Here is a 14,337-nt window from a genome sequence, read left to right as displayed (position 1 = left end):
TTGCCTGCTGTTTGATATCTTCCTCTTCAATGGCGCGCTGCTTGCATGCACTGGCGCAGTGTATTGTCACACTCCTGAGCAGCACGCTTCAGCTTGCGCCGCCACCTTAGTAGTGGCATGATGGAAATCTGCCATTTATTGGACATGTCAAGGGCAACTTCCATCTTGATCTGTGCTATCTCTAGTCTTTCGATGGTTTCACTTATGTCAACCTTCTCTTCTACCTTTCTGCCAAGACTTGATATGATTGAACTCACAGTTTCCCCAATGACAGCAGAACCGACAATATCTGCCATAGCGTCTCAATAACCCATAAATCTGAACAGGTAGGAAGTTTTTAATCTTGCATGAGGCAAAGGAGGTATTATATTTTTTGCATGGGAAAAATGAAAGATTAATAAACTACTCTCGTGCTATATATTTATTTTTAGATTCAAAAGATAGGCTGACTAAGGGCTGATTTTATTATAACAAAATAGATGAAGAAACTACAGCGCGGAATAGAATACTATCCAAAATAAGCTGCGTCGCAATGTAGTTGCCATCACCTATACTAAGTGCCTGAAGTTTTTGTTGATTCACGGGTAACAATCTGTATTAGAGCAATTAAACTTTGAACTTTTTGGTAACTATAGAATGATCTGAGAGGGAAAATCAAAGTTGATGAACATGAAAATAGCAATGTAGTAATAATTCATTTTTTTTAACAAAGAGCTTATCTACAAGTTCATATATCGCTCTAAGAGCTTACAGGTCATACATAACCCCAAAAAACATAGAAACACAATATTGGTATTAATTAGTTAGCACCCAAAATTGCCAAGAACCTACATTAAAAATTTCACCATCTGCATTATGAGTGTTCGTGTATTGTTTGTGTTCTTTTCTACAATTTATTTGCGGCGCCAAAAATGTTTTCCTTGTATCTTTCGTGAGTTCCAAATCCCATGAAATTAAAACCATTCGTAACCCTCCTTGATTTAATTTGGGAAAATACAAAATAACTCCTCAGTAATTACAAAGCTTTTTTTGGGGCTTAATTAAATCCCCTTCATGGCTTATACGCTTTAACTGCTTGGGCTCAGCCTAGTAAAGACCGCAGCCGTGCCGTGCGTCCCCGGGTGTCATCTTGCTCGTGTCCCACAGAAGCACGTCGTCGTCCCCCCGCAATTTCCGTCGACAATGCATCACCAGCACGAGTACGAATCAGCTGCTGCTCTGCTATGACTGCCAGCAGAGCTCTCCCCGGCCGGATATTTTACCGCCTGCATGGGCCGAGCTGCACACGCACCTGCGTCGTCTTCCCGGCGTCATCTCTCGACTGCTCGGATGTCGTCTTCCTCCCGAGATTTCCGTCGACAGGTGTTCGAGCGGCCAGGACAAGCACGTCGTGCGCCCTCCGCGTGGATGCAGCGTCGCTGCTGCCCCTGCCATGGATGCCGGGAAATATCTCCCCTGGCCGGAGAATATCCGAGCACCACCACCGGCTTAGTGTAGGGTGGACGCAACAGCACGCATCGCACAGGCGCCGCACGTCGTCTTCCTCCCTCAAGTTGCGTCGACCGCTCATCCCCAGCCCAAGTCGAATCCCTTGAACCAGCCCGGGAACGGCCAAGTCCGGCAACACGTACGTTACGTTCGTAGTCTCCTTCGCGTCGCCTCTCGGAGGTTCGATGTTGTCTTCCCCGCGTGGTCGCATCGCGAGCGCCAGCTCCAGCATACGAACGCGCGAATGTCGCTGCTGCTCTGCCTTGTTGCCGGCAAAAATCTTCTTGGCCGGAAAATATCCACAGCACAGTGCCCTACACCGGCTCAACTGTGCAGCGCCCTACATGCCAAAAATGCTAGGCACACAAGGGAAGTGTACACGGGAATGTAAGTAAGCCCTTTTCCCCTTCCAGAAAAATCCCAGAAAATTTCTAAAAATAATAGAGCCACTCTAGTGCCTACCCAGACCCCTTCCACGCCTTCTCCACCATCTAAAATTCCAGAAATAATTTCCAATATCCTTGACATACGCCTTTCTTCAAAAGACCTTTGATAACACATATATCTCCCATCTCAAATCCGAGTCTCTCGATTCTTCCACCAAAAATCTTCTAAAATAAAACTCTACACAACCATATCCTTTTTCATAATTTTTTGTGCCCATTTAAATTCTAGTTTGTTTGTTTTCCATTTCTTTTATTTGTATTAACGCTAACCCGTAGTTGCACCCACCCATTAATAATTTTAGCACCATATATTCACGTATACGTGTACACTATATTGCGTACATAAATACTTGAATATACAGACACATAGCATAATAGGTAACACACATGCATAGGCGTACCTGGTGGGTTTATATATGTACACGTATATATATACATACTAAACATCACACGTATGCATGGCTAACCTCGCACCCACCTTTTTATCCTAATTAACCTAGGAATATACATATGCATAGGCGTATGTGCCGCCAACCCACCTAGCTAATGCCACCAAATACCCTCTGTGGATCTGTAGAAGTCAGACGAGTCATTTATGATGACTTAGTCAGGCTTTCTTTTAGGTTCACATAATGGTGTAATATCATATTGTGGTCTAGTTTTCATCAGAAAACCACTTCACTCTAACCTAACCCGTAGGAACCACACCTTATTGGATAGATCCTCTATTCAACCCTTACTTCAAATTGACATAATAATAATAACCTTAAATAACAACCCACCAACCCCTCTAGGATCGTTCCTTTGATTGATTATGTTTGCTATGTATGCCTTGCTTGGTGTTTGCCTTGTGTGTCAACGCTAGACAACGACGACGTAGAAGGAGGACGTAAGAAGAGTCGAAGAGTGGTCATAAGAGTAAGAAGAGTCGGACCCTTGGATTATGGATGTACTCACCAGCGAACGGAGGCAAGTCCTAACCCCCACCTATCCCTCCCCTCCACATAATATGTTATCCCTTAACCACTTCCTCTACCTCCACCATCCCACCTTGCTAACCCCACCATACTCTCCCTCACCATCTCCATCCATTAAATTAAATAACTGCAACTTATGCTATTTAAATACTCTATTTACAAATTATTAACCTAGAATATGAGCTCGATTGCTATAATGCGTTAATGGTGAATATGATAAATGATTATCTTTATATGATATGAGCTTGACTATGATAATGTGATTAATGACATGGTAAATGATTATCTTGATATGATATGAGCTCTATGAACCTAAGGATAATAACTGTAAAACATAAAACTGGTAAACCTGAACTAAACAGTGACAGGGGGCGAGTGAGGAGTAACTTGTGCGGTACAGTTTACCTTGGCAGGTTCGCCTAGTGAGGGTTCATGTTGGGAGATACTCGCCTCGGTCACATAAGGACCGGTTCGTAGGGCATCTCGTCTAGTGAGATATTTCGTACAGCCACATGTCTATATGGGTAGACTTGGTCTCACACTCTGTTAGATTAAAGTACAATTTCTACTAGGAGGCTGGTGTTGGCAGCAGAATATTAGGAGAAGGCACGGATGCTATGTGATCTTCCATGGCCCAATTGGCGTGGTTGCTATGTGATCCTCCACGTAAAGCCCCTTGATTTTGGACGCGTTCGAGCCTGTACTTATTATTAATAACCGGATGATTTGGTATCATCCGAAGCAATGAGATGGGATGATTTGGTATCTTCCCTAGCTTAGTGTGTTTCCAACCCCTGAGAAGCCGTAATGGAATTATATGGAAATCTGAGGATGCGTCCATCCAGGTACGAGATCTCATTAGGCCTGCCGCACCACTGGCCCTGGTGTCCGCTACGCCTATCGTGTGGAAAAATTTGTACAACCTCTGTAGAGTGTATTGAATCTATTCGAATAGCCACATCCTTGGAATGGGCAAATGCTAGGATGAGATCACCTATGATTAGATTTACTTTTATGCGTAATGAAACTGTGCTAATATGTTTTGGTGCATCTTTAATACTAATTCGGGAACTGGTGAGAATGGTAATACTTTATCGGGGCCCAACCTATAATTATAATTACCTCACCCTACCACCTTCACCACCTCCACCACCACACAACTACAGAATAACTTAACCGAGGCGGTCAAAAGAGATTAACCGAGGCGGGCATCGCAACCACCTCGGTGGAAAGGTCACGGTAAATAGATCTTTCCCGAGGCGGTTGAAATGCCCGCCTCAGTTAATCAAATAAAAAAACAAAAATCCATGGACAGGCCCGCCGAGCCCATCCAGAGGCCTACCAAGCCCATCCACGCACAGCCGCCGCTACCACCGTAGCTCGCCAGATCTGGCCTTCCCGACGCTCGCCCGCGCCGCCGCTGCTTCGCCCACGCCCGGATCCGGCCTCCCCGCCGTCGGATCTGGGCTCTTCGTCAACCGCGCTGCTAGATCTAGGACTCGGGAGGAGCTTGAGAGAGAGGGAGGGAGGGGAGAGGGGCGCCGCGCCAGAGGGGAGGAGGGGCGCCACCGTTGGAGGAGGGGGCTACGCGATCACACCGGAGGAGGAGGAGGTGGCCGCGTGTGCCACGCCGGAGGCCCGCCTCGCCATGCCTGCGCTATGGCAGAACCACCAAAATAACACACTTTTGGAGGCGCTTGTCTTCCACTAGACACTAAGCACCCCGAGAGCGAGCTACATCGGACGGATTTCGTCGAGCACACCCCTAGGGAGAGCCCAAATAATCCACATTTTTTCCTCAGGATCCAATAATGAGAACCAGTTTACATTACTTAGTTCATTTCATACATCCAGAGCTCTTAGAAATACATTATTACAGGACCACTTCAGAGTGCGGAAATTTAACAGCGGAATGAAAAGAAACATCTATCGACAATATACAAGGATCCGTCTGTGCCCACTAGAAGAATCCTTCACACAACGGCTACTCCTCAAACTACACCTACAATAGGGGTAAATAAACGCTGAGTACACAATGTACTCGCAAGACTTATCCGGCTAGTGGGAATAATTTCCCGACTCTAAGGGATATGATAAGCTTTATGATTTGCTGGGTTTCCTTTTTGCAGAAAGCAATACTAATACTGAATCCTTATTTATGTTATTATTAGCAGTAATGATTAATTCATTATCTAGCCATTCTATGTAAGCACCTGTTCTACTTTCAAGCAAGAGTTGAGCAAACAGTTCAATTTCATCACCTTTCGTCTTCTAGTTCTTACTACGGTGCTAGACTATAGACAAGCCATACCGGATTGCCGGTGATTCATGAATCAATGTGCCCAACTGGGTACCCTGAAACACATGCCCCGCTTGTACCCTAGGCACAAGCAGGACCAACCCATCACTCTCCTGTCATGGGATCCAGGTCCCCATCCAAACTTAGTGTTGACACCGTTTTTTGCACGTGTCAAATTGATCGGAGTGGACTAATCGGCAAGAGGAAAGTTACTGTATACTTTGATAGCCGATGAAAGCCAGCTTGTAAAGATGGTTGCCGATAGCTGGTGATGGTCGATGGAGAGGTTGATTTAGACTCGGGCGTTGCCAATGAGGTTGAAGGTGTCATTGTCGATGCCGATGAAGGAAGACTTGAAGACTACTGCCGATGAAATAAGGAGTATGCTGATGAGGGAGGACTTGAAGACTATTGCCGATGAAACAGGGGGTATGCCAATGGGAAGGAGGACGGTGAGATTTCTATCGTAATTGAGGCGAACAGGGAAATAGATAGGAGTTGATTTCCTTTTCTATATTTGTTAGAGTATGATTCATGTAAGAGTCACGTGTTTCCTTAGATATGGGCCTGGTGTCCTAGTTGTGTTTGGTTGTGTCTCTTTAGATCAGGGTATAAATATGGAGTGAAGGGCACTGTAATAAAGATATCAATCAATATCAAAACCAATTTTTACTCCTATTTGCATCTACTTACTTTTCGGCGACTTCGTCAATTTGCATTATTTTTCCTTTTTACGAGTTCTCATTGATTCGGCGAGCTGCATCGCTTCAGTGTGACCTTCGGCGATTCTCGAGTTCCGCGTGAGTACCTCTTGGCCGTGACTTCCGGGCGTATCGCTGTTGTCAGGACCAAAGTGCTCGTATCTTCATCCTTGTCGATTAACAGGTCAAATCGACTGGCACGCTTTGGATATCGATTCAGGTATTAGCCCTTTGTGTTTGCAGATCCACTTTTGCATTAACACATCTTTTGGCACGCTCGGTGGGACAAATCAATCCGATCAATATGTTCAATTCCGAGATCGATGCGGGGAACATTATCGCGGTATCAGAAGAAGATCTTAAGGAAGAGCAGAGGCAGGCTATGGAAAAGGCCGTAGAAGAATACAGGCAGCTTTGTCTGAAATCGTTTAGCCTGAACAAGAGTGGACAAGTCATCCAGAAGCAAGATTTGCCGTTGCCTCGGCAGGTTACCTTTGACTCCAATCCTGGTAAACTTCAAGAGATGGTTAATTCTGCAGTAAATCATGCTTTGATTAATCATTCCAATGTGTTGTCCAATACTGTTCATAATGCTGTGGTTCGAACTCTCAAAGAAGGACAAGCGTCACCGCATTATGTTGGGCCTACCTATCACCAACCAGAGCCGGCATCTGTCAATACTCCATCGGCTCCCTCGGCCATTGTGGGTACAGAAGTTACTTCTTCTCCAGTATCGGCAGGTTTACCTAATATTCAATCTACACCGATACGATCAGATCCAGTACTACCAGGACGACGAATTCAGCTTAGTACAGATCTATCGGCATCAGCTATGTCAGGCCCTGTGTCTCAGAATAGCCAGATTCCTACTAATTGGTGGGGATATGGTATGCCTCCGGAGTCATCTGCTTTCAATCCTGGATTACCTCAAGTGTTTGACGCAGTAGGAAAAGCTCCTATACCATCGGCTGTTTCGCCGATGGCCCAAGTGCCTCAATATGCCACAGCAACTACTGTGCAACCAACTCCAGGGGGTTTCCAGATGCCTTTGGTTCAAACGCCCAGTTCAAATCCATCGGCAAGCTTACTGCCGATGCAGCAGAAAGCCCCTGTTATGAGTCAAACTGGGGTTCAGTTTATGCCTCAAGCTGGTTATAATTATCCAACAATGTCAGCAAATTACCAGCCATCGGTAAGTTTTGTACCGATGGGTTCTAATAATGGTTGGTCAGGACAGTTACCTGTTCAACATACAGTTCAGCAAAATCAACAGATTGCAGGGATTCAACAGGGTTATATGCAAGCTGGTGTCCAGAATCAAGCATCGGTAGCACAGCCGATGAATCCTTTCCAACAGGTTAATGGACCACAAGTAACGGCGAATATGCCGATTGCTGGAGATCGTGGGCCACAAAGATATATGGAGGGATATCAGCAGGCACTTCCTGTAGAAATTCAGCCAGTTCGTCATCAGGAGGCTGATGCTTTTTGGATCGATAGGATAGCAGAAATTATGAAGGATCAGTTTGGGATAAAGTCCAAGGTCAATACTTATTCTTATCGGACTCCATATCCTCCTGCATATGATTTAATTCCTCTCCCAAATCGGTACAAGGTACCAGATTTCACTAAATTCTCCGGGCAAGATGACACATCAACAATGGAACACGTCAATCGCTTCATTATTCAATGTGGAGAGGCAGCTAGCAGAGATGAATTAAGAGTTCGATTATTTTCATCATCTTTGTCTGGATCGGCATTTACGTGGTTCATTTCATTACCACCAAATTCTATTATTACCTGGGCTGATCTAGAAAAACAATTTCATAAGTATTTCTTTGCTGGAATCCATGAAAAGAAGCTTACCGATTTAGTAAAATTGAGACAGCGCAATGATGAATCGGTAGAGAGCTTTGTGCAAAGACTACGAGATATAAAAAATAAGTGCTACAGTCTGGTGCTGGATGATCGGCAGCTTGCCGATCTGGCTTTCCAAGGGTTATTGCCACATCTTAAAGACAGATATGCTTCTCAGGAGTTTGAAAGCCTCAGTCATCTTGTGCAAAGGATCTCTGATCAAGATACTAGGGTTTTTGAACCTAAAAAGAATTGGAGTAAAAAGGTATCATTTGTTGAAGAAGTAGGAGATTCTGATTCTGATGAAGAACCAGTTATCGGCTTAGCTGAGTGGGTTAAGAATAAAAAGCCGATATCTTGTCCCTTTGGTCAAAAAGAGCCAGAAAAGTTTACCTTTGATATCACCAAGGCCGACAAAATATTTGATCTTTTGCTTCAAGAGGGCCAAATTAAGCTATCACCTAATCATGTGATCCCATCAGCAGAAGAGTTGAGGAAGATCTTGTACTGCAAATGGCACAATGCAACTTCACACAGTACAAATGAGTGCAAGGTGTTCAAGCAACAGTTACAATCGGCTATTGAATCTAGGAGAATTAAGTTTGGTACTTCCAATGCCCAGAGGCCGATGAAAATTGATCAACACCATTTTCCAGCAAATACGTTGGAGGCCAAAGGGAAGACCAAGGTATTGACGTCCGATGCTGCTGAGAAAAACGCATCAGTGGATCCCCAACATCGGATAACTACCGATGATGCAAAAAGTAAGGGTTTGCTGGGAGAAAGCAGTAGTTCCAAAAAACCTCCTCGACCTGGCATTGTGATTACTCATCGAAGGCAGTAGGAGGGTTGGCGTCAGCGTAATGATCGATATCGACAACAGCAAGAAGAAAGACGTCGGGAAGAATGGCATCGGCATAAAGATCATTGGAGGTGCCTGTTTTTTATCCATTGCTGGGAAGAAGGTATTAAATTGCCAACTGTTGAAAATTGCCCTGAGTGCAATGGTTATTATGGGGTTAATCGGTCAGAAAGAAGATTTCAACCTGGCAATCAGGGTTTATTTATCAATGAGCCGATCAGAAGCAGAGCATCAGTGCATGATCGGCTGGGGGGCAGACTTAGTGTACATGAGAGGCTTGGTAAACACACTGGATATTTTCCAAGGAATCAAGAGGAGCTTGAGGAAATGGCAAATGCAAGAGTTCCCGATGAGGAAATATTCTACAGGGACCCTAATATACGCCGTGTAGAATCGACTAGGACCTGTTATCAGCCGGTTTGGAAAACCAAGTTTCCTCGATGGTGCCCGGAGGGTCTAACAAAGACACAGAGAAGGAGGATGCAACGTGAGCGTCAGGAGGATTTATACCAAGAGGAAAATTCCTCCAATGAGAGGTCCGGTCATCAGCAGTGGCAGGTAAAACACAAAATAAGGGTCCATCGGCAGATGTTAATATGGTATTCATGTTGCCGATGGAATTTTTGGCATTATCTGATAATGAGGAAGAAGTTGTTCTCTCTGATCAAGTAGCTCAGTTGACACTAGATCCAATGATGGCTATTTTTGAGAAACCTACCGATGACGAGAGACAGCATCTTAAGGCTTTGTTTGTGAAGGGCAGAGTTGATGGGCAGCCTGTGTCTAAGGTACTTATTGATGGAGGGGCTGCGATTAATATTATGCCTTATGTGATGTATCGGAAACTTGGTAAGGGAGATCAAGACTTGACCAAAACCGATATGATGCTGAAAGATTTTGAAGGCAATGTGTCACCGGCTAAAGGGGCAGTATGCGTTGAATTGACCATCGGCAGCAAAACCTTGCCGACGACGTTCTTTGTTATTAACGGCAAGGGTGCATATAATCTGCTTCTAGGGAGGGATTGGATTCATGCTAATTGTTGTGTTCCTTCCACAATGCATCAATGCCTCGTACAGTGGATTGGTGATAAGATTGAGGTTGTCCCTGGTGATTCTTCTTATATCATCGCATCGGCAGAGCCAGATACTTATGAGCGAACTAAATGCATATCAGGAGAAGCTTGGGAAAAAGAGTTCCTTAGAGTTGCTGATTATGAAATTCCACCGATCCAAGCAGTCGGTTCTGAAGAAGAGTTTTAATGGATAGGTTTGCCGATGATGGAAAATTAGGTCAAGGGTTCACATCGGCAGATGATTTAGTAGAAGTAGATATCGGTGATGGCGATAGGCCAAGACCTACTTTTATTAGTACTAAGTTAGATTCCAAGTGTAAGCAGCAAATAATTGATGTGTTAAAAGAGTATAAAGATTGTTTTGCTTGGGATTATACTGAGATGCCTGGATTAGACCGATCGGTAGTTGAACATCGGTTACCTATCAAATCTGGATTTCGGCCACATCAGCAGCCAGCGCGCCGATGCAACCCTAATATACTTCCTGATATTAAGGCCGAAATAACTAAATTAATTGAGGCAAAGTTTATTCGGCAGTGTCAATATGCAGAGTGGATCTCTAATGTGGTTCCTGTTTATAAGAAAAATGGAAAACTTCGTGTTTGTATTGATTTCAGGAATCTCAACAAAGCCACACCGATGGATGGCTATCCAATGCCGATTGCTGATTTATTGATTGATGCTGCAGCCGGACATCAAATTATCAGCTTTATGGATGGTCATGCAGGCTACAATCAAATATTCATGGCTGAAGAAGATATTCCCAAGACTGCTTTCAGATGTCCAGGTCATGTAGGGTTGTTTGAGTGGGTAGTCATGACGTTTGGCTTGAAAAATGCCGGTGCTACTTATCAATGAGCTATGAACTTTATTTTTCATGAATACATCGGCACATTGGTGGAGATCTACATTGATGATGTGGTGATTAAGTCTGGAGATATCACAAAACATCTAGCCGATCTACAAAAGATACTGGAGTGCACAAGGAAGCATGGATTGAAGATGAATCCTAATAAATGTGCATTTGGTGTATCGGCAGGTCAATTCTTGGGTTTTATGGTGTATCAGCGGGGCATCGAAATCAGTAGGAAGTCTATTGATGCAATTAGCAAGGTGGTTGCTCCTGCCAATAAGACTGAATTGCAATCGTTGATCGCTAAGATTAATTTCATTAGAAGATTTATATCTAATCTGTCGGGTAAGATCAAGGCTTTCAGTCCATTACTTAAATTGAAAGCCGATCAGGAATTTGTATGGGGAGCTGAGCAGCAGTTAGCCCTCGATGAAATTAAGAAATATTTAACAAATCCTCCAGTGCTAGTTCCACCTCAACACGAGAAGCCTTTCAGGTTATATTTATCAACTGATGATACAGTTATCGGTTCAGCTCTTATTCAAGAATTTGAAGGGAAAGAACGTGTTATTTATTATTTGAGCAGAAGACTAGTGGATGCTGAGACGAGGTATTCGGCCATCGAAAAGTTATGTCTATGTTTATACTTTTCGTGTGTCAAATTAAGGCATTATTTGTTATCTGCCGAATGTACGGTCATATGCAAAGACGATGTAGTCAAGTATATGCTGTCGATGCCGATATTAAGTGGTAGAATCGGCAAGTGGATTTTAGCATTATCAGAATTTGAACTACGTTACGAATCAACTAAGGCAGTTAAAGGGCAAGTGATGGCTGATTTTGTCACTCAGCATTGTAATACAGTGGACTCTCTGGAGGTTGCTCCCTGGACACTTTTCTTCGATGGGTCCACATGTGGTGAAGGAGCAGGTATCGGCATTGTGTTAATTTCACCTCAAGGAAGGAAGTATGAGTTTTCATTGCTGATTGTTGCTACGTCGACGAACAATCAGGCTGAATACCAAGCCTTGGTAAAAGGGTTAGAATTACTGAAGGAAATACGTGCCAATGCTGTTGAAATCTTTGGTGATTCTATGCTAGTTATAAATCAATTGGCTGGACTTTATGAATGCCGAAGTGAAACTTTGATTTCGTATTATGAAAAATGTTTGCAATTGTTGAAAGGATTTAGAGATTTTCGTCTTGAACATATCTCTCGATTGCATAATGAGGAAGCTAATTGACTAGCTCAGCATGCTTCAGGATATCAACTTATTCAGGAAGTGCTAACATCGACAGTTAATACCGATGACTGGAGAAAGGAGATTGTCGATTATTTAAAGGATCCATATAAAAAGGTTGAAAGACGTATAAGGTTCCAAGCTACCAAGTATGTGCTCCTCGATGATGAATTATATTATCGAACTATAGATGGAGTTTTACTCAGATGTGTTGGCAGTGATGAATCAAAAACTTTGATGGGTGAAATTCATGAAGGAGTGTGTGGTGCGCATCAATCGGCTTTCAAGATGAAGTGGATGATTAGAAGGAATGGATACTATTGGCCGACTATTCTTGAAGATTGTTTTAAATATTTTAAAGGATGTCAGGGATGTCAAAAGTTTGGTAATATCCAAAGAGCGCCTGCATCGGCTATGAACCCTATAATCAAACCGTGGCCGTTCCGGGGATGGGCTATTGATCTCATTGGTCAGATTTATCCGCCATCGAGTAAGGGACATAAATTTATTCTGGTTGCTACCGATTATTTCACAAAATGGGTTGAGGCAATTCCTTTGAAAAAGGTGACATCGGTTAATATGATTGATTTTGTGAAAGAACATATTGTTTACCGATTTGGTATTCCTCAGACTATTACTACCGATCAGGGCACTATGTTTACATCAGGAGAATTTGATGAGTTTGCTGTAGGTATGGGAATTAAAGTTTTAAATTCTTCTCCATATTATGCTCAAGCTAATGGTCAAGCTGAGGCTTCTAACAAAGGGATCATCAAACTCATTAAGCGCAAAATTGAAGAGAATCCTAGGAGGTGGCATACAGTATTAAATGAAGCCTTGTGGTCATATCGGATGTCATGTCATGGTGCAACCAAAGTAACGCCTTATCAGTTAGTATATGGACACGATGCAGTATTGGCTTGGGAAATTAAAATTGGCTCTAGGCGAATACGTTCTCAAGATCAGCTGACAGCCGATGATTATAATACTCTTATGAAGGATGAGTTGGAAGATGTGGTGGGTCATCGGTTAAGGGCTTTAGTTAGCGTCGAAGAAAATAAGAAAAGAGTAGCCAGATGGTATGACAAGAAGGTGAAGGTAAAGGAATTTGCCGATGGAGATCTGGTCTGGAAATTGATTCTACCGATTGGGACTAAAAGTTCAAAGTTTGGAAAGTGGTCTCCTAATTGGGAAGGTCCATATCGGATAAATCAGTCTGTTCCTGGTAACGCATATATTCTAGAAACCCTCGAAGGGGTTGTGTTTCCTAGAGCATTAAATGGAAAATATTTAAAGAAATATTACCCTAGTATCTGGATGGATGCATAAAAGTATAAGTGCCGATAACAGTCCGATCGGCTAGAATTATGCAAGGATGTCAATGTCTCATAAAGTGCCGATACAATAAACAAGATTACAAGTTCAACAAGGATTGGATAGCTAATATCGCACGCAGGCGAATCTGCTTGGCTTCCTCCATTTCTTTGATATCGTCATCGGCAGTACCCTCCACAGGCTTGAGTTTTTTCTTCATGGCCAAAGCTTTGTGAGCCTGGGTATCTCTTTCTTGCTGAAGGGCTTTGATGGCATTGGGTAGCTGGCTTTCTTCTTGTTGAGCATGAATTAAGGCTGCATCGACTTCCTTCAATTCAGCCAATAGAGCCATCTTCCTTGCTGATAAATCCAAGATTTTCTGTTTAAGTTCAGCACCCGAAGTCTGCAAGTTGCCAATGCCCTTGTGCTTCTCATCGGCAATTTGTTTCAGTTGTAGCATCTCTTCTTTGAGTTGAGCCTGAGCTGCTCTATCGGCAATACGTTGAGCAGCTCGTTGATATTGTAGTTGGTGACTTTCTAAATGGGCTGCTGGGAAGAGTACTTCTTCGACATCGGCAGGGACCTGGCCACGGATTGTTTTGAAAATTGCCTTTGTGGGGTCCGAGTCATCTACCAGTTGGGCGGTATCCTGCTGTAGCAAGTTCAGGAGAGCTTCCAACTGGGACTTAGTTTCTGCCGATATTGTTCCCAGTGCAAGGGAAGAACTTGTTTCCTCTCCATCATCGTCAGAGACATCAATAGGGAAGGAGAATAGGCTGTTTGGGGAGTCTTGTTCCTGAGGAAAAGGAAAGGAGGTCAGTTGAGGATAAGTATGAGTATTGTAAATCAGCTAGGTTAATCGGTTTACCTGTTTCAAGGCAATTTCCTGTGCTTGACTAGAGGAAGCAACCTGGAGTATGTCGTGTGGGGGATCGGTTGAGCTTGCCGATGGGATATCCTCTGTGACTTCATCGGTGGTTGGCTCTTGAGGTATGATGACCGATGACATTGGGGCAGATGTAGGGATCGGCATGGACCTTTGTCGTTTTGGCTGTGCTTCAACATCTGTTAAAGCTTTGCGCTTTGCTTGGGCATCGGCAACGATTGGCTGGAGGGCATCGGCACTTGTTGATTGCGAAGCTTGGACATCTGGTACGCTTGCCGATGTACCCAATTGTTGCTGCAAAACAAGTGTAAGGTATGATATTTAACAGATAAAATGTA

Source organism: Miscanthus floridulus, chromosome 10 (genome assembly GCF_019320115.1).
Source record: "Miscanthus floridulus cultivar M001 chromosome 10, ASM1932011v1, whole genome shotgun sequence".
NCBI lineage: Eukaryota > Viridiplantae > Streptophyta > Magnoliopsida > Poales > Poaceae > Miscanthus > Miscanthus floridulus.
Note: the sequence above shows the minus strand (reverse complement) of the source record.